This window comes from Cricetulus griseus (assembly GCF_003668045.3).
Source record: "Cricetulus griseus strain 17A/GY chromosome 1 unlocalized genomic scaffold, alternate assembly CriGri-PICRH-1.0 chr1_1, whole genome shotgun sequence".
NCBI classification, from domain to species: Eukaryota; Metazoa; Chordata; class Mammalia; order Rodentia; family Cricetidae; genus Cricetulus; species Cricetulus griseus.
This window is the reverse complement of record NW_023276807.1, coordinates 51,658,810-51,663,636: the sequence shown is the minus strand read 5'-3', so window position 1 is coordinate 51,663,636 and position 4,827 is coordinate 51,658,810. Positions and strand designations below refer to the sequence as shown.

Genomic DNA, 4,827 nt, shown 5'->3' with positions numbered 1-4,827 from the left:
ACCACAGCAACTCTTATAAAGGAAAATACTTAATTGGGGATGGCTTACAGTTCAGAGGTTTGGTTCATTATTGTCATGGTAGAAAGCATGGTGGCATGAAGGAAGACATGGTACTGGAGAATGAATCTAGAGTTCTATATCTGGATCATCAAGCAGCAGGAAAAGAGAGTGACACTGGGCCTGCCTTGAGTTTCTGAAACCTCAAAGCCCACCCTCAATGACATTTCCTTCAACAAGACCACATCTATTCCAACAAGGACACACCTCCACTAATGCCACTCCCTATCAGTCTATGGGGGCCAGTTCCATTCAAACCACAACATGTACATTAGCAGGAAGTAACCCTACAAAGATCATGGTTCTCACATTATTCAGAAAGTTACAATAACTGATGCTGTTTTACCTTAGGTTTAGCCCTGTATGATTTTGTCTATCTGTGGTCTAGTCTAAGTGTTCTGAGCATGTTTCAAATGGGCATGGCTAAAATATGACATGGATTTAAGTAGACTGTGTATCTCAGATGCCTTTCAACTTTCTATTTTTTATAGATTTATTTATTATGTATATAGTGTTCTGCCTGCAGGCCAGAAGAGGCCACCATATCTCATTAGAGATGGTTGTGAGCCACCATGTGGTTGCTGAGAATTGATCTCAGGACCTTTGGAAAAGCAGCCAGTGCTCTTAAACTCTGAGCCATCTCCCCAGCATCACCCTTTGATATCTTCAGCTTACAATGAGCTTTTTGGGCTATGGCCCTACCATCAATCAAACAGCATCTATGAACAATGTATAGAATACCTAGAATATACTGCAAGATCTCATTGAGGGAGTGAGGTTAAATTTAAGCCAACCACTATTCTTGCCATATTGCATAGATTTATACCTTTATAAGTGGCATTTTTTACAATATGATCACCATATCAATCTTCATGGTTAGTCCTTCCTGTACTTCTTAGATTCACTGACATGGAACTTCTGTAATCTAACCTTGTCTCTACTCTTCTTATCTCCCCCTCTTCCAATGGCTTTTAAATTCTGCTCTTGACATTGGCATTTTTCTTTCGGTGTTTTGGTTACTTGATTGCCAGGATGTTTCTCAACAGCCTTTAAATCTCTCAACATTTCTGCAACACACACATACCACATACACACATACAAAACCACACACACACACACACAGAGAGAGAGAGAGAGAGACAGAGACAGAGACAGAGACAGAGACAGAGAGACAGAGAGAAAAGGAGAGAGAGACAGAAACAGAGAGAGACAGAGAAAGTTTTGAGAAGCAGTGCTTTTAATTTTGAAAGAGAAATTTCTGACTTTAAATTATATGTATTGCCCACCCAGAGCAGTCATGTTCGTTCCCTGAGGGGGGTCGATCTCTGACCTAAGGAACTTCACACTCCTGATGCCAGCAGTACCTGGTGGAAATGTTGGCCAGCTTGCAATCAATCTTATTATTTCTACACTGAACATGTCTAAGGTTGGTTATTTCTATACCGACTGCCTGGTGCCAATGGTTGGAAACAATCCTTATCCAACTGAAGAAGAAAATTCAGTAGAACTCAGTATAAATACTGAAGTATATGCATTACCGTCAAAGAAGCTAGTGGTGCTTCAGTTAAGAACCATTTTCATTAAGTATAAATCCAAGTCATTCTGTGAAAAATTGCTGGCCTGGGTGAAAAGTAGCTGCTTGCCAGGATTATTGTTCTTTCAAGCAGCCATTCATATCAGCGTAATGATGTGCAACTTTGAAGTACTCCCTTCCGGTACCTGCTTACACCTTCTATGCAAAAGAGTATTCAAAATAAAATAAAGAGCCTTAGTGGGCTAGAAATGGAAAAATGTCCATGCATTCCTGAAATGAGTGATTCTGAAATTTGTATCTACATTCCTGGAGGTGGAATCACAAAAAACACTCTAATGATGAAAGCTGTTCTAAAGAGATCCAAATGGCAGTTCTGCTAAAGTTTGTTTCGAAGGGGACAATATCCCAGATGCCATTAGCCTTGTCGAGTATCTTAATGAATGGATTCAAATACTCAAACCATCTAGTGACAGTGCTGCATCTGCCTTGCCATGGAAGATCCCTAGCTCTTGGAGGCTCCTCTTTGGCAGTGGACTTCCTCCTACAATGTTTTGATGGGTTTTCAGCCTTCTCCCTCATCCCAAAGAGATCACAAAATGAGCTATAGAATGTATGCTACACAGAAATTTGTGCTGCCTTGGGGTATATTAGAAATGTCTTTCACAGAAAAACCTCAAAGAAGAGAGCTTTCAGTTATTACACAGTGATGTATACAGTAAATCTAAATTTTGTACAATAAAACTTTATTTCCTAAGCAGAGTATCTGAAAAGTATCCACTTTTTTAATTTTTTTTTTATTTTGAATGAGGTGTTTTCGAGGCAGGGTTTCTCTGTGGCTTTGGAGGCTGAAAAGTATCCCTTTTTAAATCAGTACTGTACTCACTTCCTATTTCTAGTATAATAAATTATTACACGTGTGGTGGGAAAAAATTATATGTATTGTCTCTCTGTTCTCTGAATGTCACAGTAACAAGCATTGTCTTAAGTATCACAACAATCAGTATTCTAGTTCTACAACCGACGGTGAGTATGGCTCCGGAAGGGTAGTTTTCTGCAGCTCCATTTTCATATCAGTTAGTAGTTAAGTGTACTTTAAGAAGAATCACAGAAATTACTGAATACCAAAATCTTAAGTGCTACTGAGATGACACAGCTGATAAAGGAATATGCCTCTAAGTTTAAATTCAATCTCTGAGGTCCATATGGTAGAAGGAAGGAACTAACTTAAATAAATTGTCCTCTAGCCTCCACATAGCACACACCACACATGCTCATGCACACACACAAGTAGGCACACATGCACACATGTACACACACACACACACACACACACACACACACATACACACACACGATAAACAATTTTAAAGAAGTTTAAAATGATTCCTAATACAATGAAAAAACAAGCCCTGTTCATTGGTTATCACTCATGTCACCATCACTACCAACAGCATCATCATTGCCATAAATTCTGCAGTAACATCATTAATCACTGTCAGGAACCACAAAGTCAGAATCATTGATAAAATGTGGTATGTGAAACTGAAGTGCTCTCAATGAAATCCAAGAGTTCTTAATTAACCATACTCAATTATTCTAGTCAAAACTTATGAAGAAAAAGCTATAATAATTTTAGCTCTGAGATCATCAAAATTAATTATTGTGCTAAAAACCTTGACTTTAAAAATAATATACTATCCCAAAGTGTAGAAATACACTAAACAAATAGAGTATGGCTCACATATCTATTTGTTCATCCCATTAACCCAAACATAAGGATCTATTGTGTTCCATGCATCTTCTAAGTGTCAGTGGCATTAGACAGTAAGACAGACCAAGTAGACAAATTCCCTGTTCTCATGAAACACATCCCAAATGGAGATGACAGAGTCATTCTGCAAATAAATGTGGTGTATTATATATCTGTTGAATATCAGTTTCTTCCAAGTTGATACATTCCATTTTGGAAGGAAGTTCTTCAGTCTGAGGTTCTAAAGAGTGGTGAAACATTCCATCCTGCGGGGAAGTGACTAAAGACTCAGGAAGTTCTAAAGGGAGACTTGCTAAGACTCAGGAAGTAAACTCAGAAGCATCAGGAAGTCCCTGAAACCAAACAGATATATGAGTCCCCTCCAAAGGTTATATAGTTAGTAAGGAATGCTGAGGAACATTCTCCAAGCTACTAGACTGCCTACAAGAGACAGAGAATAGACAAAAAGCTGCCAATAAAACAAAACAATCTCTGAACTTTAGTCCTGGCTTCTTTGAGTTGTCACTCAGGCTAGGATACGCTTCCAGTGATGTAGCAGCCTTTGAGTCATTTCTGTAAGTTATGCTTCATCCTTACTCCCGAAAGTAACTCTGATAAACACACTGGTTGATCAAGTTGGACTTTGGTGACATTGTTACTTTGTTATAGCAATGGTTTGCTGACCCAGCTGAGTAGAGGTTTTGTTTTTGTTTTGTTTTGTTTTGTTTTGTTTTGTTTTGTTTTTCATATCTTCCCCAGAAGTTAGTATCAACAGTGTCAGACATTGTGAAACCCATAAAGACAAAATGAGATAGAGAAACAGAAAAGTGCTATTCCAATGAGGCACTCTATAAAGGCATCTCAAATAACTTAATATTTGAAATTTCTAACAAAAGTCTTTTTTCCCCACTTATAAGCATGTGAAACCTTGATTAACAATAAACATTAACACACACCCATAATTTCATGAAGTCTCATGCAAGATCAAATGTTTAAAGAGGAGAGCATTGTTATTGATTGTGGATTATTAATTCAGTGCACAGATATGCAGAGCCCTTGTGCAAGTGCTAGAATGTACTCCAACCTCAATGAGCTCTGTAATGGAAAGTGGTACTTGTTATCCTGTGAAACACAGAAGTCAGCCTGAGGCAACTAGTTTTTGCTAGCTCCAACTACACACAGGCAATTTATGGAAGTGGTTCATTCAATTCCAGACTCATCTATCAGTCTACAAGTACCATCTTCAGAATTCTGTGTCTGTTCAGTATGCAAATAGTGTACTTTTTGTAATTAGAGTGTAGCAGGGTCATTTCTCTTCCTGTGTCCATTCATTATGCTGTCCTTCATTTCAAATATACAAGAAGCATCTATGAGCCTTTACTTGTTAATAAAACACATGAAATGTGTTATTCTGTTTTAGGGTCCCGGTCCTTCCCTGGATATCCTATATCCAGTGGTGATTAGCACAAGACTCCAAAGTTCCAGT

General features: G+C 38.2%; 1 pseudogene; it reads left to right on the top strand.

The window, feature by feature from the left end:
- Positions 1-1,354: 1,354 nt before the first annotated feature.
- LOC100753610 lies at positions 1,355-2,146 on the top strand (annotated as a pseudogene).
- The last annotated feature ends 2,681 nt before the right edge of the window (positions 2,147-4,827 follow it).